Raw genomic sequence first — 23,157 nt, 5'->3', positions numbered from 1 at the left:
AACTCTCAATTATATTATTTAATTGAATCTAACATTCAACATAATTTAACTGCAACCTACATGTCCAGTCTTAATTCCAATAATTATTCTCTACTAAAGCAAACTTAAAGAGATGGGAATATAAGACCACCTGACCTGCCTCCTGAGAAATCTGTATGCAGGTCAAGAAGCAACAGCTAGAACTGGACATGGAAAAACAGACTGGTTCCAAATAGGAAAAGGAGTACGTCAAGGCTGTATTTTGTCACCCTGCTTATTTAACTTATATGCAGAGTACATCATGTGAAATGCGGGGCTGGATGAAGCACAAGCTGGAATCAAGATTGCCGGGAAAAAACATCAATAACCTCAGATATGCAGATGACACCACACTTATGCAGAAAGCAAAGAACTAAAGAACCTCTTGATGAAAGCGAAAGAGGAGAGTGAAAAAGTTGGCTTAAAGCTCAACATTCAGAAAACGAAGATCATGGCATCTGGTCCCATCACTTCATGGCAAATAGATGAGGAAACAATGGAAACAGGGAGAAACTATTTTGGGGGGCTCCAAAATCCCTGCAGATGGTGAATGAATCCATGAAATTAAAAGAGGCTTGCTCCTTGGAAGAAAAGTTATGACCAACCTAGACAGCATATTCAAAAGCAGAGACATTACTTTGCCAACAAAGACCATCTAGTCAAGGCTATGGTTTTTCCAGTAGTCATGTATGGATGTGAGAGTTGGACTGTGAAGAAGGCTGAGCACCTAAGAATTGATGCTTTTGAACTGTGGTGTTAGAGAAGACTCTTGAGAGTCCCTTGGACTGCAAGGAGATCCAACCAGTCCATTCTGAAGGAGATCAGCCCTGGGATTTCTTTGGAAGGAATGATGCTAAAGCTGAAACTCCAGTACTTTGGCCACCCCATGTGAAGAGTTGACCCATTGGAAAAGACTCTGATGCTGGGAGGGGTTGGGGGCAGGAGGAGAAGGGGATGACAGAGGATGAGATGGCTGGATGGCATCACTGACTCGATGGACGTGAGTCTGGGTGAACTCCAGGAGTTGGTGATGGACAGGGAGGCCTGGCGTGCTGCAATTCATGGGGTCGCAAAGAGTCGGACACGACTGAGTGACTGATCTGATCTGATCTGATACTACACACGTTTTAAAAAATGCCACATGCACATTTAAGAAAAACTTCTTAGAAATATTCAACACAAGATGGTATAGTAAAAAGAAACTTTTCAATATACTCAGATCTGGGGCTTTCCTGGTGGTACAGTGGCTAAGAATCCACCCTGCAATGCAGAGGATACCAGTTCGACCCCTGGTCCAGGAAGATCCTTCATGCCTCAGGTCAACTAAGTCCGTGTGACAGAACTCCTGAGCCAGCCCTCCAGAGCCCATGAGCCACAACTACCGAAGCCCATATGCTGTGGAGACCGTGCTCCACAATAAGACAAGACACTGCAATAAGAAACCCACAAACCACAACTAGAGAGTCGCCCCTACTCTCTTTAACTAGAGAAAGCCCACCTGCAGCAATGAAGATCCAGCACAGTCAAAAATAAATAAAAATTTGAAAATAAAAACCATTTGTTTTAAGATTCTTCATTAAAAAAATTTACGCAGGTCTCTGTTGAAATCTTGGCTCTGCCTCATTGGGTGTGTGATGATAGTAAGTCATTTAACCTAACTCAACCTCATTTTCTTCATTTATAAAATCCTATAAACTTCCATCCTCTCATTTGTAAAATTCCTACTCAATCAAATTCGGAAAAGGTTCATGTTTGTGTTTCATGTCTGGCACAATAGAAGGTACTCTAGCCTGTATCAGTAGAGTGATGTCTCATAGATACAGTCAAAATTAAGATGAAAAGTGCTACTCATTAAGCTGTTTAACTACATTGTTCATTTGTAACTGAATATGAACTATTCAAATGGATGAGGATGTCTGGACAGACTCAGTTCAGTTCAGTTCAGTCGCTCAGTCGTGTCCGACTCTTTGCGACTCCATGTATCGCAGCACACCAGGCCTCCCTGTCCATCACCAACTCCCGGAGTTCACTGAGACTCACGTCCATCGAGTCAGTGATGCCATCCAGCCATCTCATCCTCTGTTGTCCCCTTCTCCTCCTGCCCCCAATCCCTCCCAGCTTCAGGGTCCCTTCCAATGAGTCAACTCTTCGCATGACACTAAAGTGTAGTAAACATACTGCAGAACAGTTCCAATCATCACAGGCATGAGTAAAGTAGCCCCCACCACTCATCTGTATTCCCATTTGCCTTTAATACTGATACTCTACATTTTTAAAATTTGTATTACTTTTTATTATCTCAAGTTTCTTTTTTTAAAAGTACAGAAAATAAATATATAAAAATAAAATTAAATTTCTGATTGCTTTTTTCCATGTCATATGAAAGCAGTTAGGCCTTATCACCAAATTTGTAGGGTATGCTTTGGATGGTATGGCTACATAGCATACTAAAACTCACTGAGTGGTCCGGAGAAGGTATCTACTTCACATGAACAAAGTCATCTTCTTTTGGCAGCTGGGTGAAATACATAAGTGGCTCAAAAAACTGCTGATAGAGGGAAACAGGCCACATTGTTAAGGTATAGAAAGTAAAAAAAGACAAGGTTCCAAATATGTGCCCCAAAGTAAAAGCTTCGATGTCAGGCATTCCAAACTAATGATGCTGATTTTTATGGGGAGGCTCCTCCATGAGACAATTCTAAGTATCATATCCCAATGTCAAAATAATAAGGATTAACTTAATTGACCATGGTTAATGACTTCCTTTAGTCATACTGACAGGTCAACAATAAATAAAGACATCAATAAATAATAGAAACAACTATTAAGCAGGAGGTTTATGAACAGGCTACTGATGAGTTGGTAAAAGCACTTGAGAAAGATTATATGATGGCAGTATATAAGCTGTATCACATTAGGTTTTTTGGGTTGTTTTTTAAGAGGTTTAGAATTGATTTTGAAAACAGTTTCAAGTAGAAACTGAATAAAATTTACAACTGCATTCCACTCCAGCCACATTACTTTGCTCATTTCCATCTTAGAGCATGAAGTTGCTATTTCCTCTGCTGGGAACTCCCTTCTGATCTTCTCAGGTCTCAAGAGTTTCTGTTTAAATGTCACCTCCCCAGAGAAGTCTTCTGTGACCCTGTATAAAACAACCCCATCATTCTTCATCTTGACCTATTTTCTTATCCTTTATAGTATTTATTGAGTTTTTAGTAAATTATCCATACTCCAAATGAGGGGAGAAATAAACACTTAGAAAAAAATACTTTTTCTTGAAATAGTAATTTTCTGAGCAAAACAGCTCTCTTTGTTTAGTTGTGGGTTGATGTGGGTACTGGGAAAGACTGAACTACAATTTTTAGTTCATATACTTCATTGCTTTAAGTTAAAAAAAAAAAGCATACACAAACAAGAAGATACGATGAAAATAAGCAGAGCTTGAATTTAGAAAGAAATTTTTTAATCCTCAAAATGAGACAGTGTCCTGGATTAGGTTGCTGACATACTTTCTCTATATTACATAAGCTTTAAAAATATCCCTGGAAAATGTCTTCAGTGTATTTTATCTTTAGAGAGTCCAAAGATTAATGAAACTCATAAAAATGATAAATTAAGTATTTGAGAAGCACATTTGCAAAATAAACCATTAAAGAGTTTGGACATAAGAAAAGGTTAAGCCTAAATGTGCAAGATAAATTTATTAAGTAAGCTCTTTAAAGAAATATAGGAGGACATACTTAAGACCTCAGGTTGTGGAAAATATTTTAAACAAAACACAATAAGTACCAACCATAAAGTAAAAGAGATATTATAAAAATAGTGAAAAACATTCCATGGAATAGAATACCTTTCTTATGTATAATAATGAGCTTAATTCACGGATTTAATAACCAACTCCCACAAATCAGTAACAAAAAGACAGCCCAGTGGAAAAGTGATCAAGAGGCTGGAACTGGCACTTTACAAAAAAAACAATATACTAACAGCCGATAAATATGAATGAATTCTTAACCTTGTTTGTAGTTAAAGCCATGCAAATTAAACTACAAGAAGGCAATATTCATCCACTAGATTAACAAAAATATTATTGTGTTGATGCAAAAGTACTTGCAGTTTTACATTGCTGACCTTTGCCATTTGATATTGGAATACGTTCTTAAATAAATATGGTTATGTTGTACATCATTTTGGACTTCCCTGGTAGCTCAGACCATAAAGTGTCTGCTTACAGTGCGAGAGACCCAGGTTCAATCCTGGGTCAGGAAGATCCTCTGGAGAAGGAAATGGCAACCCACTCCAGTATTCCTGCCTGGAGAATCCCATGGACGGAGGAGTTGCAAAGAGTCGGACATGACTGAGCGACTTCACTTTCACTCACTTATACATCATCTTAATGCACATTTCTCACTTTATGTTTTTTTTGCTAAAGAATATTACTTGCTATTTATTTTATATTTATTTTAGACTACAGAAATGATTTTATTCAAAAACCAAATCCGAGTAATTTTTCTATTCGAGTTCAAAATGGCTTGTAAAGCAAGAGAGACAACTTGCAATATCAACAATGACATTTGGCCCAAGAACTGCTAACATACAGCAGTGGTGGTTCAAGAAGTTTTGCAAAGGATATGAGACCCTTGAAGATAAGAAATGCAATGGCCGGCCATAGGAAGTTGACAACAACCAATTGAGAGCAATCATCGAAGCTGATCCTCTTAAAATTACACCAAAAGTTGCCAAAGAACTCAACACCAACCATTCTATGGCCATTCAGCATTTGAAGCAAATTGGAAAGGTGAAAAAGCTCGATAAGTGAGTGCCCCATGAGCTGATCTAAAACAAAACAAAAAAAAAAATCATCGTTCTGAAGTGTCATCTTCTCTTATTCTTTACAACAACCACCCCCATCTCTTGCTCGGATTGTGACATGGAACAAAAAGTGGATTTTATATGACAACTAGAGATGACCAGCTCAGTGGCTGGACCAAGAAGAAGCTCCAAACCACTTCCCAAAGCCAAACTTGCACTAAAAAAAATGGTCATGGTCACTGTTTGGTGATCTGCTACCTGATCTGATCCACTACAGTTTCCTGAATCCTGGCAAAACTATTACATCTGAGAAGTATGCTCAGCAAAACAATGAGATACACTGAAAACTGCAATGCTTGCAGCCAGCACTGGTCAACAGAATGGACCCAATCCTCCGTGAAATGCCCAACTGCACATCACTCAACCAACACATCAAAATTTGAATGAATTGGGCTACGAAGTTTTGCCTCATACATTGTATTTACCTGACCTCTCTCCAACTGACAATCACTTCTTCAAGTATCTCGATAACTTTTTGCAGGAATAACATTTCCACAACCAGCAGGAGGCAGAATGCTTTGCAAGAGCTCACTGACTCCTGAAGCACAGATTTTTATGCTATAGGAATAAACAAACTTATTTCTCATTGGCAAAAATGTATTGATTGTAATGGTTCTTATTTTGATTAATAAAGATATGTTCGAGCCAAGTTATAATGATAATTCATGGTTCAAACCACAATTATTTTTGTACCAACCTAATAATAATATAAGTTTGGGTGAAGATGTAGAATAATGTGAAATCACTGCTAAATTGGTACAACCACTTTGGAAACAGCTTAGCAATACTAGTTAAGTAGAAAGATCACTTATTCTAAAATCCAACAATTCGTCTCAGAAAAATTACCTAGAAAAATCCATGTGAACCAGGATACTAATACAGAAAAGTTCACAGCTGTCTGCAGCTGAAGAATGGATACATTATGGCAGAGTCATACAATGGAATACTACACAACAATAAAAATGAACAAACTAACACTATCCCTACAATACAGATGAACCTCACAGACATAATCCTGTATGAAAGAAAAACCCAAAAGAGTACATAAAGTGTTATTCAATTTATATAATTTTCATAAACAAGCTAACTAAATATATATTTTATAGATGCATACATTAGTGATAAATGTTTAAAGAACAGCAAGAAAGTGAGAAACGTAAAACTCAGAATAATGGATGCTTCTACGAGTAAGAAAATAGGAATGGGGAAAAGACAAAATGAGGCTTTGGGGCAGTGGTAGTGTTCAATTTATTGTGTGTTCTATTTATGTGTGACTATTTGTATGATAGTTACACAGATGTTTGCTTTAATATTAATATATAATATCTAGCTACGTTTTATACTTCTTTCCATTTTCAACTTCTTTTAAATTCTAAAAGACTGAGAATAAAAATAAGCTTTATTTGATACTTCTCTTTTTCTCACTCTCCCACTTAGGATCCTTTAGCAACTCTCAATGCCTCATTCATCACAATATATCCAGCATCTAACTACTTCTCACCTCTTTGGTCTAATTCACCATATTCTCTTTCCTGTTTCATTAAAGTAGGCTCCTAATTGGTATCTCTACTTGTACTTCCTTCTGTATAGTTTATACTTCATGAGTATCCAGTGTGGGTCTCTTAAAATACAAGTCAAATCTTGTCACTCTTTGGTTCTCTTGCAGCCACACTGACATTCTTGCTATTTCTCCAATATGTCATGCATACTTCTGCCTCAGGGCCTTTGCATTCCCATTCTCTCTGCTTGACTCACTCTAGAACCATACCTAGGCTGAGTTCAAAGTCACTTTTTCAGAAATGTCTTCTTTCTACCTTTTATAACAATTTTTAGCTCCCTATTTATATTTTATTGTGCATCATCTGATACATTTAATATTTTAGCAAGTAGTAAGCACTCAATATTTATTGGATTAATATGAAAATGAAAATAAATGAACCAAAGCTTTAACAGCTTTAACAGTAGTTATACTTGGATAGAATGTAAATATCTTTGTGTTTTCTTTATTTTTTCAAATGGTCTACTTTAAATGTGTATTAATTTTATAACCAGAAAAATAAATTATACCAAGGCAGAAAAACAGTATCCAGCTTAATATGACTAGTAGTGGAAAATCAATAAACACTTTAATTGTTAATTAATCTAGATATGAAAGGCTAACAATGCCTCACTCACATATGTATACATACTATCTTTATGTTGAAAAATATAAAAAGTAATATAGTTTATGTAAGGTCTTAAATTTGTACATTCCCACTATTTGCATTGCTTCCTCCTAAAACACAAGAAAGAATAAAAGTAGGGTTTTACTGTGAAGTAAAATATTTATTTTACTTCCAAGAAATATTTATTCCATATTAATGATTTGGAAGCTCATGGTTTAACTTATACAAAACAATGATTTTCAAGATTTACAGAAATGGATTTCTCTTCTTCAAAAGATAGCCTATATGGAAGTTAAATTAGTGCATGTAGAACAAACCAAAAGCTTAAAATATCACACTCTAGAGACTAATTCAGCTCAAAAAAGCTGCATCTTATTCTAACATGGATTTCTAAAACCTAAAGGCATTCTGACAATTTTGGAGCATTATTTTCAGAACCAACTGCCTCACTGTACAAAGCACATTGACTAACATAAATGCATGCAGAGGAGCAGTGAAGGGCTGTGGTTTATCACAAGAAAGACAACTTAAGGACAGGGAATGTGCAACTTCTGAAAGAGAAAAACATTCTAACTGTCTTAAAATTTTTGAACCATCATCACACAGAGGAAGTGAAATTTTCCTATGTAAGGTATAGGCAGACCTATGATGATTGCATTGAACAAATATTTATTTCACACCTGGGAGCTAAGTGCTAACCACATACCATGAACAAAAACACAAGGGTAATAGGTCAAAAAGATAATCATCTACTAATCACTGATTAATTAAAATCACAATTAAGGTACAAAGAAGAGGTACAGAGCACCATGAATACATATAACTGCAAGGGGAGGGGGTTATCTAATCAAGAAGGTCATGGATGTATTCACTACAGAAATAATTGTGCTGACATCTAAAAAATAAAGGTTAATTTAGTGAAAGATGAAAGGGGACTGGGAAGAGAGCTTTCTAGGATAAAGTAACATCATATGCAGAGAAATTAAGGAATAATAAAGCAAAGAAAGGAAAACTAAAAATCTACTGTGGCTGGAACTATTGTATGATAAAGAATCATAAAATAAGAGGCTGAAGACGCGGGCAGGGGTCAGACATGAAGAACTGGTAGGCTATGAAAAGGAATTTGTCTTTATCATAAGAATAAGAAGCCAATAGGTTAGAGTTATTAACATCAAGAATTCAATATCTACCTAAGAAAGATTATAAGAATTTAACCACTAAATTAATCTAACAATAAAATAGGCTTCCTCAGAGACTGAGCATCCCATTACAACTAGTAATCAAGTAGAATCTAAATGATCACCTTTCAAAAAGGTCTACAAGAGATTATGCACATCTTAACAAGCAATCCCTAAGGTTTCATCCCTCAGGTTCAATGAGTCAATTATTTAAACACCAAAAAGGGACTTCACAAAACACTTTAAAACCCAAAGCTTTTAAATGAAGTATTCATTGCTCATACCAATGTGCAGAATTATACTCAGCTACTGTTTTCTGATGTTCCCAGGAGAAGATCATAACATTACAAAATAGGAGATTCATTTTCAGTTTGTACCACAATCAACAAGTGTCCAACCTCAAGACACAAGCAGAGTGTAAGTGTAGGGAAAGAGTGCTCAAAGTGAAAGACAGCTGTGGGGACAAGCCTGAAGGAATCAGAGAAATGATATGACAAAGAACTCTATCCTGGAGCAGAATAAACTATTTTACTGGCCATACTGGTATTCTCATCTCTGCTGCTGCTGCTGCCGCTAAGTCGCTTCAGTCGTGTCCGACTCCTAGCGACCCCATGGACTGCAGCCTTCCAGGCTCCTCCATCCATGGGATTTTCCAGGCAACAGTACTGGAGTGGGGTGCCATTGCCTTCTCCATTCTCATCTCTACCTCACAGCAAAGTAAATAGAGGACATTAGAAGACATTGGTAAGTATTTTGAAAGTGAAATGTCAAGTCACTCAGTTGCATCCCATTCTTTGTGAGCCCGTGGACTGTAGCCCTCCAGGCTCCTCTGTCCATGGAATTCCCCAGGCAAGAATTCTGGAGTGGGTAGCCATTCCCTTCTCCAGGGAATCTTCCTAACCCAGGGATCGAACCCAGGTCGATCCCTTGCATTGCAGGCAGATTCTTTACTGTCTGAGCCACCAGGGAAGCATTAGTTGCAGTGAATATATATGCTAAAGTTAACTGTAGAGTAAAATGTACAGAGTTCTTATTCTAGAACACAGGTTGAGATATTAAAAACTAATATTTTATTATCTTCACCAAGTGGATGATACTGTATCTATAAACAATATGACCTATTACTATAGATAACAGAACCATATTCATGCATTACATACCCTAAGTAAAACGGCGTCTACTCTGCTATCACCATCAGAAGTGAACAAAACTATCACTTAATAAAGCACTGTCTTTGGCTTCTCTCTGCTGAATGTGATACGTGTTACACATATCATACTCTTAGAGTAAATACACAATACTTGGAATACAAGGAAGTCTATGTGACACTCACTTCCAGTGGGTTCTCCAGTTGGCACACTGACATTTGACAACCCCTTAGTCCTTGGCTTCTTCTCATTTTAATGTCAAATGCTTCTCTATCATATATCATGTGGTATCTATAAATAGCCCATCAAAACTTGAACTTGTTCCATTTGAAATTTCTTTCCCATTTGGTTGGAACCATCTGCATTCTAACCCAGTGCTCACAATGATCCACTTGTGTGTGGATCAAATGTCATCCACAAATTTGTTGTTCATGGTCTCTATTCCATCACTTAAATCACTGAAGAAAATTGCAAAGAATCAGGCCTAGGACCAGTATCTTGCTGTCAGGCCACTTAAGAGAGACTGAATCACTTTAGAAAATGTATCAAAAGCAGTATCAGTGCCATGAATATAGTAATACATGGGTCAGAGATATTTGTTCTGCACAGTTGGAGAAGTCACAGGAATGTGTCAGGAAATAAATACTCACCAGCTCAATTATAAGCCTTGCTCAGAAATAAGCTCATTTTTGTTACTGTCTATTCATCTGGATAATGTTGGAATTACTTTTGTTCTAAAACACTCACATACTATAACCACAGTAAATCTCTTGGTTTATAGATTAAACATGTCTACAGAAAGCAAATATTCAAATTCAGATCTCTTATTCCTCTATAACACATCTAACATTTTATATGACCATTACTAAACACAGTAACATTGACATAGGTCGATGGTCCTTGAAGTTTATAGGAAATAACTTTAAAATTATAAAGTCTAAAAACTGTTGTAAGATAGAAATTACTATTCATTTTATTACTAACTACAGTATAATATAACCCCAAAGCTCACATTCAACAAGAAAGAATAAAGACTCCCTTACACAGCTGTTTCTTCTTTCCCCATCTCATCTTCATTTCTTTCCTTCTTTGGGCCTCCCTGGTGGCTCAGCTGGTAAAGAATCTGCCTGCAAAGTGGGAGACCTGGGTTCTATCCCTGGGCTGGGAAGATTCCCTGGAGAAGGGAATGGCTACCCACTCCAGTACTCTGGCCTGGAGAATTCCATGGACTGTACAGTCTATGGGGTCGCAAAGAGCTGGACACAACTGAGCAACCTTCACTTCACTCACTTTGTCCATCCCAGAAGGAAAAATCCCATAAGGAGAAACAGTGGCCTAAAATGGAAAGCTAAACTTGACACAACTATATTAGGCTGAGCTGGAATTAATATTAGGTAAGAATCCATCCACCAACCCAGCTCTACCCTTTTTCAAAGTTCTAAAATCTACATTTTTCTGTCTCCCTCAATTCTTGTGTCTTCACATCAAACACCTCCCATTGAACTATCAGGCTGCCTACCTCTCTGTACAGTTACCACCTTAGAAAAGCTCACCCACTACCTGTGCCACTCAGCAGTCTCTAGTCCCCATGGCTCCTTTCACTCTTACACCACTGCAATTCACTCTACGCACTTCAGCCAAACTGTTTAAGAAAAAAAGAAACCACTGATGACATCCTTCCCTTGCATACAACTGATCAATAGCTTCCTAATATATTTAGAATAAAATCCAAAGTAATTAACACTGTAAACAGGATCCTGCAAGATCCTACATTTGCATATCTCTCCAGCCATATTCAGCTCCTTGTCCTCTTTCAACCTTTCACTCCAGTCTGGCCTTTTGTCACTTCCTAGAATATTCATTCAAAGTTTTCCAAATGAAAGACCTATGTATTGACTGCTGCCTAAGCTGAAGCATGTTTATCCCACTTCCTCATCTGGCTGCTGCCTGATTTTATTTTATTTTGTTTTTAACAGACCAAAACTGGATTCAATACAATTTGTGATCCATGTCATATTCTCATTATTGGCCCATGCAAAACCTTCTTTACTCATTTCGTTTCTGTTTATTTGTTTGCACATAATAAATACCCATGAAAGCACCATTACCATGGAAACTAGAACACTGACAATAACTTGCGTCTACCTAGATGGTCTTGCCTCATTTTGTTCCCTGCCTGCTCCCAGGCAACTTAACCACTATTCTAAGTCTCTCTTAATCATTCCATCATTTTTACTGTGCATATCTAAATATAGGTGTGAATTCTTACAAAGTATCTTTTAACTTTAAAAACCATGTAAAAACCCGCATATATTTATTTTTTCATTCAAAGGTATATTGCTAAAAGATTCATCCATATTAACACATAATAAATATATGATTATATTGACAGATATAATTATGTAGCTATAGATAATTCATTTTGAGTAATGAATAATATTCCATGTGTGACTTGAACAAATTGCTTTTTTTTCACCAATTGTTTAAGAATTGTTTATATATTTTTGACATTCATTGCTGATAATAAGTATCATAAGTATCTTTTCCAAGTGTGTAACTTACACTTTCACTTTAAGATTTCACCTATAATACTATACATAGTTTTCATTATATTTGATTATAATTCACTTAGGGGGACTTGTTGGGTCAAACAATATATTAATATTTAGATTTAACAGTTAATAGTACCATCAGACAGGCTTCTAATGGTTGTTCCAATTTATATTTCTTACCAGCCAAGTGATAAAATTACAAAAATTTACAAGCATACTTTACCATAATTTGCTTTTCTTGTTCACACTATTATTTGCTATTCTAGGATGTGTCTAGTAGGATCTGCTTGTGATTGACTTTGCACTTTCTTGAAGAGTAATGAAGGCAAATATATATTCATATGTTGATTTGCAAAAAAATTTCATTTGATAAAAGGTCATAATCTAAAACCTTCCTTTAATAATGAACATTCTTTGTGATTTTAAGATAGCCTTCCATATCATAAGTTTCAAATAATATGCCCAGTATTTTTCACTGAACATTTTAAAGTTGGAATTTGATATTTAAGTCCTTGATGAATCTGGAGTTTTACTTTTGTATCTGGTATGAGATAAATATATAATTACTTTATTTCCATAAAGTAAATCAGGTTTTTTTCCTAGTTATGTTTATTGACTAGTCCTTTCTTTCCCCATTAATCTGCTGTACCACTTCTGTTCCACAGGTGTGAGTCTTGTTTTGGGTTTACTATTCTATCCCATTGGTCAATGTGTCTATCTCTGCATCTCTAATATACTATCTTAATTATTTATATTAGCTTAATATTAACTTGTGTTAATGTGTATTATGTATATATTAACTATGTATAATAGTTAATATATTAGTTAGTACATATTAATTATGTATAATAGAGCAAGTCATCTTTACTATACTTACTCTTCTTCAGCAGTGTTTAGCTATTCTTGGCCCTATAATAGTTTATATATATTTTAAAATCAAATCACCAAGAAACATAAAAATTCTTTTGAACTTTTCATTGGAAATACATTGAATTCATAGACAAATTTAGGAAGAACTGATATTTTTATATTGCATTTTCATACCATAAAAGATACATATCTCCATTGTTTAGGTCTTCTTTAATCACCTTTAATTTTGTAATTTTCCTATAGAACTGGTGGATGTTTTTTCTTATATTCACATCCAGATACTTAACACTTTCTTCTACTTAAATCCAGATAGTTAAAATCTTATTTACTTAACAGAATATAAGCTTATCCCAAAAAGAAATTAGTAAAATAGATACTTAATATAATGGTACTATCAAAAATTCAACTCCAAGATATAAAAATTAAAAATATGAAAGCAAAGTTATAGGTTATGAAAATAAAAGAAGAAAATCTAACATGTCTAGCTGGAGTTCAAAAAGAAATAATAGGAAAGAAGCAGTATTTGAAGAGATAAATCCTAGTAATTTTCCAGAATTGATAAAAGACAAGAATCCTGAACATGATACATTACTTTAAAACTGCAGAAAACCAAAGACAAAAAGAAAATATTAATAATAAAGAGGAAAAACCTACATAAAAGAAATAATTTCTCAACAGCAACAAGAAAAAAATAAGAAAAAAAATTAAATATATCTTTAAAGTGCTAAGAGGAAATAGCTGCCAAGCTAGAATGATACACTAAGATAAATTATCTTTCAAGAGAGTAAAACAAAACTTCGTAGAGCAAAATTTGAGACAGTTTAAAAAAAAAATCACACACAAAAAGAAAATATAAGGTTCAAGAAAGAATGAGGACAAGGAAAGCCTACAATTGGAGGATAAATCTAAGTAAAAATAATGATGATCACTATGGTCCATCATTGCTACATAGGATGGTCCTGAACTCAACTCTCCCATGGACACATTAAATCTACAGCTACACACAGAACAATTCTCTCTTAAAGAAATCCAGAATCTAGAGAGGACTGACCAAAATGGTGAAACAGGAAGATCCTGAGCTTACCTCCTTCCACAGGCACACCAAAATCACAATTTACAGAACAACTACCTATGAGAATGACCTGAAGACTAACAGAAAAGACTTTTTATAACTTAAGATAAAAAATGGAAATTACAAAAAGAGTAGGAGGGGTAGAAATTCAGTACCGACTCACACTTTCAAGATAGGCAACTCACAAATGATAGGATAATCACAACTGCAGAAGTTACCCCCAAAGAGTAAGGGGTTGGAGCCCCACATTGTGCTCCCTTTAGGATTCCCACAATGGGAAGACAAGCCCCAAGAATGTCTGGTTTTGAAGGCAGGAGTGGGGCTTTGTGTATGGGAGAGCCACAGAGTCATAAGAAATAGACTCTGGTTTTGAAGGGCACACATAAAATCTCACATGCTCTGGAATCATCAGAGAGGTAGCAATTTGAAAGAAGCCTGGGGTGTACCCACTTGCTGATCTTGAGAGTCTCCCAGAGAGGTAGGAGACAACTGGGATGCCTCTTGGGGACACACAATGAAAGCAGGGATCTCGTTCTACCACAAGGACACTGGTGCTAACAATCATTTTGTAATCCTCCTTCTAGCCCAACAGTGCCAGGTGGCCCACCCACCCAACAGCCCACTAGCACCAGTTCTGGGACCCTTCATACCAAGCAGCTAGGTGCATGGGGACTCAGCCATTTCCACTAGTGGGCCAGTATTAACCCCAGGAACCCCCAGGCTGCACTGCCAATTGCAAAGGGACTCAGTTCCACCTACCAGCAGAAGGAGGTATCACAGTCCCTGATTTCAAACTATACTACAAAGCTATAGTCATCAAGAGGGTGTGGTACTGACAGAAAACAGACACATGCATCCACGGAACAGAATAGAGAGCCCAGAAATAAACCCACACTTATAAGAGCAATTAATCTATGACAGAAGGAACAAGAATATACAATGAAGACAGACAGCCTGTTCAATAAATGCTGTTGGAAAAACTGGACAACTACAGGCAAAAGGAAAAACAGACTACTCTCTCACACCATACACAATAATAAACTCAAAATGGATTAAAAGTTTAAATGTAAGACCTGAAGCTGTAACATTCTAGGCAGTAGGTTCTTAATACCAGTCTTATCAATATTTTGTTAGCTACACATCCTCAAGCAAGAGAAACTAAAGCAAAAATAAATAGACAACATCAGCTAAGAAGTGTTTGCAAAGCAAAGGAAACTATCAACAAAACAAAAAGGCAGCCTACTGAATGGGGGAAGACATTTGCAAATGATATATCTAACAAAGGGTCAATATTCAAAATAAAGAATTCATACAATTCAACATCAAAAAAAAAAAAAAAAAAAACTCCAAACGACCAGATTGAAAAATGGGCACAGGACTTGAATGGGATTTTCTCCCAAAAAAGACATAAATATGGCCAATAGGTTGGAGAAGGAAATGGCAACCCACTCCAGTGTTCTTGCCTGGAGAATCCCAGGGATGGCAGAGCCTGGGGGGCTGATGTCTATGGGATTGCACAGAGTCAGACACGACTGACGCGACTTAGCAGCAGCAGCATGGCCATTAGGCACATGAAAAGATACTCAACATCACTAATCATTAAAAAAAAAAAAAAATACAAGTCAAAACTACAATGGGATACCACTTCACACATGTCAGAATGACAATTTTCAAAAAGAAAACGAGAGACGTGAAGAAAGGCAAATTCTCCAGCACTGTCAGTGAGAACACACATTGGTGCAGTCACTATGGAAAACAGTATGGAGGTCCTCAAGAAGTAACTGAGTCTGGACCAAGAAATTCCACTTCTGGGTATTTTTTCAAAGAATGCAAAAATAACAATTCAAAAAGATATATGCACCCCAATGTTCACTGCAGCATTATTTACAATAGCCAAGATACAGAAGCAACCTAAGTGTCCACTGATAGATGAATGGATAAAGATATGGTGTATATATATAATGGAATATTTGTTGTTCAAACGATGTCATGTTCAGCTCTTTGTGACCACATAGACGCAGCATGTCAGGCTTCCCTGTCTTTCATTATCTCCTAGAGTTTGCTCCACAAACTCATGTTGGTGATGCCATCCAACCATCTCATTCTCTGTCATCCCCTTCTCCTCCTGCCTTCTATCTTTCCCAGCATCAAGGTGTTTTCCAGTGAGTTGGTTCTTGGCATCAGGTGGCCAAAGTATTGAAACTTCAGCTTCAGCATCAGTGCTTCCAATGAATATTCAGGGTTGATTTCCTTTAGGATTGACCGGTTTGATCTCCTTGCTGTCCAAGGGACTCTCAAGCATTTTCCCCAACACCACAGTTTGAAGGCATCAATTTTTGGTGCTCAGCCTTTTTTATTGTCCAGCTCTCTGAGTAACAAATACTTAGTATTCTGAGTAATGGAATATTACTCAGACGTTAAAAAAGCAATGGCATGGGTAGACCTAGAGGGTATTATGCTAAGAGAAACAAGTTAGACAAAGAAAAACAAATACTGTATTATTTCACTTTTATGTGGTAACTAAAAAAGCAAAACAAATCAACAAACATATAGCAGAATATACAGAAATATGGAATTACTATATTGTGCACCTAACATAGTTTTGAAGGTCAGTTAATTTCAATTAACTAATTAAAATAGAAAAAGAAATCCAGAAACTAGCTGAGTGACTCCTACAAATCAGACATGAAAAAACACACTGAAACAGGGCGTGCAGAGTCAGCAGACAAAAATGCTCATCTCATTCTTTCCCTGAAAGAGGTGTATTAGCATATCTTAAAAACTAAAAGCCTGAGATTTAGACTCATAATTAGCACAGGTCAACTGTGATCTTCCCCAGACATCAGGCAAAAATACTGGTGCTATCTCCACAATTTCCTGCCCTACTCCAGGTCACTGATATCTCCCTAAAAGGAGTTTGTGCACTACCTGTCTGGAGCACTAGCTTTTGCAACTGCTGCACATAAGACACACCCCCTGATCACTTGGCTTTGGTGGCCAGCAGGTGCCTGCCTTCACAGGTTCAACAGGGCTACAGCAAACAGTCTAGCTATTCCAATCTCAGCACAGAGGCAGCCGTCAGAAATGCCTATCTCTGAGTCTTTCCATGAAAGAGACCAATTTGCATATCTTAAAAGCAGAAGCCTAAGAGTCAGGCTTCTAATTCAACATACATGTGGGAGTCAACTACTGTTCTCTCCAGACCACCTCCATGGTCATACACTGGCCAGCCAGCGGTTACCAGAGTCCTCCTGAAACATGTCGTAGTCATGTCAGGAGTCCCTGGTTTTGCAGGTGCCACCCAGGAAATGCATCCCTTGATCATCTGGTCAACAGGACTTGCGTTCACAGGTACAATAGGACTGTAGCAAACATACTTCTTAATCAGATATCACTCCAGGGCTCAGTAAGGAGGGAGCAGACAGAAATGGCCATTTTCCAGTCTTTCCCTCACAGAGATTTACTTGCATATTTTAAGAGCTGTTGCCTCAGGGTATGGCCTCAAGGATGGACAGCAAGGACATAAAACCAGTCAATCCTAATGGACATGAACACTGAATATTCTTTGGAAGGACGGATGCTGAAACTGAAACTCCAATATTTTGATGTGAAACTCCAATATTCAGATGTGAAGAGCTGACTCATTGGAAAAGACCCTGATACTGGAAAAAAAGAAGACTGAGGGCAAGAGGTGAAGAGGCCAACAGAGGATGAGATGGTTAGATGGCATCACTGACTCAATGGACAAGAGTCTGAGCAAACTCAGGGAAATAGTAAAAGACAGGGAAACCTGGCATGCTGCAATTCAAGGGGTCACAAAGAGTCGGACATGACTTAGCAACTGAACAACAAAAAAACCTAAATCCTGGTGTTACTAAGATGTTCCCCTTTGGAACATGACAAGTTGTGATATTCCAGCTATCAGAATCTATTAGAAGTCACTAAGCAAATAATTAATGAAAGTCGCTCAGTCGTGTCTGATTCTTTGTGACCCCATGGACTATACAGTCTATGGAATTCTCCAGGCAAGAATACTGGAATGGGTAGCCTTTCCCTTCTCCAGGGGATCTTTCCAACCCAAAGATTGAACCCAGGACTTTGGCATTGCAGGTGGATTCTCTATCAGCCGACACAAGAGAAGCTTAAGCTAATAGCTATATATATTTAAAAGATATAAAGCCCACACAATTAAATGGCAGAAAACAATCTAACTGAAAAAAAATGAGCAGAGAAACTGAATAGACATTTTTCCAAAGAAGACATACAGATGGTCAATAGACACATGAAAAGGTGCTCAATATAACTAATCATCAAAGAAATGCAAATCAAAATGATAATGAACCATCACCTAACACCTATTAGACTGGCTGTCATCAAAATGACAAATGATAATAAGTGTTTGTGAGGCTAAAGTGAAAGGGAGCCCTTGTACAGTTAGTGAGCATGTAAACTGGTATAGCCCCAGTGGAACAATATGCAGATTCTTCAAAAAATTAACAATAGACCTACCATATGATAAACCACATCCGGGTATATATCTGGAGGAAAAGAAAACAGGATATTGATGAGATATATATACTCCCATGATCACTGCAGTATTATTCACAATAGCCAAGCCAAGGAAATAACCTATATCTCCATCAACAGTAGAATGGATAAAGAAGACATGCACACCGGAATGTTATCCATTCAGAAGAAAGAAGGAAATCTTGTCATTTGCCACAACATGGATGAACCTTGAGGGCATTACACTAAACGAATTAAGTCAGACAAAAAAAGACAAATACTGCATGATTTCACTTAAATGTGCAATCTAATTTTTTTAAGTCAAGCTCAAACTCATAGCAGCAGACAGAAGAAAAGTGATTCCCAGAGGCTGAGGATTGGGAGAAATAGGGAGAAGTACATAAAAGGATATAAACCTTCAGCTATAAAATGAATAAGTTCTGAGCATGTAAGGTATTACACGGTGACTACACTTGATAACAATGTATTGTAGAACTGAAATTTACTAAGAGATTAGAACTTAAATGTTCTCATTTAAAAATAAAATAAAATTTAAAAAAATAAAATTGCCAAAAAAAAAAGTGTATATGTGTACACACACACACATTTATGAGTGTGTGTGTATATATTGTGATGGATATATTAGTTATATGGAGCTTCCCAGGTGGCTCTCGTAAAGAATCCACCTGCCAATGCAGGAGACACAAGAGACTCAGGTTCAATCCCTGGGTCTGGAAGATCCTGTGGAGGAGGAAATGGCAATCCACTCTAGTATTCTTGACTGGAGAATCCCATGGACAGAGAAGCCTAGCAAGCTACAGTCCATAGGGTCACAAGGAGTTGGACACGACTTAGCACACATACAAATATTAACTAATTCTTTCACAGTGTACACATATATCAAATCATTACAACATACACCATGAACATCTTATAATTTTGTCAATTATACCTTCAATAAAGCTGAAAAAAAAATTTAAGGTTTAAAAAGTTGCCTCTTACATATGGGTCTAGGATAAAGAGATATGGTACAAGATAAAACCAAAGCTTAGCAGTCCAGACTATATATACCCCAACACTGGCTAACTATACTGGTAGTTTTTCCAAAGCATGCTTGAAATATTAATACATTGACTATTCTTTGTATTTGGTTTTGATACTTTTTAAGGACACATATGAAAATTGTCTGTGTGTGTATATCCATACACACATACACATACAAAAGGAAAAGAGCAAGAATCAAATATGCATTAAAAAGATACCTCTGGGAACTTCCCTGGCAGTCTAATGGTTCAGATTCCATCCTCCCAATGCAGGGGGCATGGGTTCAATCCCTGGTCAGGGAACTAAGTTTCATACACCACACAGCACAGGCAAAAAAATACTTCTGTCTACAGTGTATAAAATGCTAAAAATTATCCCTATAATTCCAGCAAGAGATGGAAAGAGCCAGTATATTGTTTTACATATGCTTTTTTCCTCAGATATAAACATGAGTATCAAATCAACTCATCTGAAATGAAAGTATTGGGATAGTACATGGAAACATATTTCTGTTTCTTATATAAAATGAAATTTCACAGAAAGAACAGCCAATATCTGTCATCCACAGATAAGATAAAACAGACATTAAACCATGGATGTCAATTCTATTTAAGTGTCTACATCCATCTAACTCTATTTTACCATTGCTCATGATAACATTTCAATGAACCATCATGATTAGATGTAACTATGGGCTGGAACAAGCACAAGCTGGAATCAAGATTGCCAGGAGAAATATCAATAACCTCAGATATGCAGATGATACCACCCTTATGGCAGAAAGTGAAGAGGAACTCAAAAGCCTCTTGATGAAAGTGAAAGAGGAGATTGAAAAAGTTGGCTTAAACCTCAACCTCATTAGACTATTCAGAAAACTAAGATCATGGCATCTGGTCCCATCACTTCATGGGAAATAGATGGGGAAGCAGTGGAAACAGTGTCAGACTTTATTTTGGGGGGCTCCAAAATCACTGCAGATGGTGACTGCAGCCATGAAATTAAAAGACGCTTACTCCTTGGAAGGAAAGTTATGGCCAACCTAGACAGCGTATTCAAAAACAGAGACATTACTTTGCCAACAAAGGTCCATCTAGTCAAGGCTATGGTTTTTCCAGTGGTCATGTATGGATGTGAGAGTTGAACTGTGAAGAAAGCTGAGTGCTGAAGAATTGATGCTTTTGAACTGTGGTGTTGGAGAAGACTCTTGAGAGTCCCTTGGACTGCAAGGAGATCCAACCAGTCCATCCTAAAGGAGACCAGTCCTGGGTGTTCATTGGAAGGACTGATGCTGAAGCTGAAACTCCAATACTTTGGCCACCTCATGCAAAGAGCTGAGTCATTTGAAAAGACCCTGATGCTGGGAGGGAATGGGGACAGGAGGAGAAGGGGACGACAGAGGATGAGATGGCTGGATGGCATCACCGACTCGATGGACACGAGTTTGGGTAAACTCCGGGAGTTGGTGATGGACAGAGAGGCCTGGCATGCTGCAGTTCATGGGGTCACAAAGAGTCGGACACGACTGAGCGACTGAACTGAACTGAATGTACTCTTAAAAAGGACTTTTAAGAACAATAATGATAATTACTAAAAGTACTAATTTATCTTCTACATCCACTAATTAAGAGCACATTTTCATTCATTCATTTCCTATCCATTCTCCACATATATATATGCACACTTGTCCAAAACTTCACTCATCAGTAAACATGTATTCATCAGTCACTATACTAATATAAATATAAATAAGCGAATACTCTGGGTCTTTATATACTTATACTCTAGTGCTAAATTTTGTCCAATTAAGCTCTATTTTAAATTCAAAATAATACAGAAAGATATACAGTATAAAATGAATCTATAACATTCAAGAGACATAAAAGGAGAACACTGTATGTTTAAATAGGGATAGAAAGTCAGTGAGTAAGTAGATTAACTTTCTTCCCCAAGATAGAACAGAAGAATAACATGTTTAAGCTTTCTTCCTTGATTAAGCCCTCCATTGATATTTTTCCCCTAATGTTCACAAAAGGCCAAATTATATTAAGATTTAATAGTGAGAATCAATGTGTTTGATTAGAATACATAAATGGAAAATAGAATTCAATCAGTACAATTATTGGGATTTCACCCTACAAATTACAGAAATTTTTAATGTTATTTTAAAACAAATTACATAACCTTACTCTGCAATTAAGAAAAGTTGATTTTTTTTCTTTCTTGTCACTTTCTATAAGACTTGAACTATATCTAGACTGTGATAATGATTTATCATAGAGCTTTCAGTTCAGTTCAGTTCAATCACTCAGTCGTATCCAACTCTTTGCAACCCCATGAACCTCAGCACGCCAGGCCTCCCTGTCCATCACCAACTCCTGGAGTTCACTCAAACTCATGTCCATTGAGTTAGTGATGCCATCCAACCATCTCATCCTCTGTCATCCCCTTCTCCTCCTGCCCTCAATCTTTCCCAGCATCAGGGTCTTTTCAAATGAGTCAGCTCTTCACATCTGGTGGCCAAAGTATTGGAGTTTCAGCTTCAACATCAGTCCTTCCAATGAACACCCAGGACTGATCTCCTTTAGCATGGACTGGTGGGATCTCCTTGCAGTCCAAGGGACTCTCAAGAGTCTTCTCCAACACCACAGTTCAAAAGCATCAATTCTTCAGCGCTCAGCTTTCTTCACAGTCCAACTCTCACATTCATACATGACCACTGGAAAAACCATAGCCTTGACTAGAAGGACCCTTGTTGGCAAAGTAATGTCTCTGCTTTTTAATATGCTGTCTAGGTTGGTCATAACTTTCCTTCCAAGGAGTAAGCGTCTTAATTTCATGGCTGCAATCACCATCTGCAGTGATTTTGGAGCCCAGAAAAATAAAGTCAGCCACTGTTTCCACTCATCACAAACCATATCTCCCAAACCTAAATTCTTATTACCATTTGCGGACAGAATATTCACAAAACCTCATAAACTTCTACTAGTCAAGTGACAGCCTAACAAAATAACTGTGTCCCCATCACACAGAAACAAAACTAACACCATCATAAAACAGGAGCAGCTAACTAAAATGTTCCGTGTTCATTCTTTTCTTCAGATCCTCTTCTTACATTTATTTCACTAACAAAATAGCTGACAGGTCCCACATGCCAAGTCCCAGTTTGTTCTTTCCACTTCACTGAGGAGTTAACATGTGAACAACTGCTCTACAGTTTGTTAATAATAATGGTAATTCCTATCAGTTTGAGTACTTCCTACGTGTAGGGTATATAAATTACACATTAAGATAAACAGTGTTATTATCCACATTTTATAAATGAGGAAACAAAAGCTTAAAGGTTAAGAAGTTTACAAAACTGAAGTGATGGTTTAGGACTGTCAAATTTTACATAGCTTGCAAGTGGTGGAACAAGTGTTCACTCAGGCCTGACTCCAGAGCCCAACTTCTTGACCACATACTAATTACACCTACCCAGCTTCTCTCCACCATAAAATATCTAGGTTCTCACTACCATAAAATGTCTAGGTCCTCTGCCCTACAGGATCTGCTTTAGTTAGAGAATTCATATTCTTTGACCTTATCCCTTTGTATAAACAAGATATTGTTTTCAAGTTAGGATAATCTAGGTTTATTAAGAATATTTTTCTTACTGGATGGACCAGATCAAGATCAGTAAGTAAATTGCAAACATGACTTCACATGTTGTCTTCTATATTTTAACAATCA

The 23,157-nt window shown here is 37.0% G+C and overlaps 1 protein-coding gene across 6 annotated transcripts in view; it reads right to left on the bottom strand.

Annotated features, from left to right (window-relative positions):
• The window catches only part of DLG2 (discs large MAGUK scaffold protein 2), a 2,323,126-nt gene that overhangs the window by 2,218,960 nt on the left and 81,009 nt on the right, over positions 1 to 23,157 (bottom strand). The window lies entirely within an intron of this gene.

Source organism: Bos taurus, chromosome 29 (assembly GCF_002263795.3).
Source record: "Bos taurus isolate L1 Dominette 01449 registration number 42190680 breed Hereford chromosome 29, ARS-UCD2.0, whole genome shotgun sequence".
Taxonomy (NCBI): domain Eukaryota; kingdom Metazoa; phylum Chordata; class Mammalia; order Artiodactyla; family Bovidae; genus Bos; species Bos taurus.
Note: the sequence above shows the minus strand (reverse complement) of the source record. Positions and strands in the feature narration are given on the sequence as shown.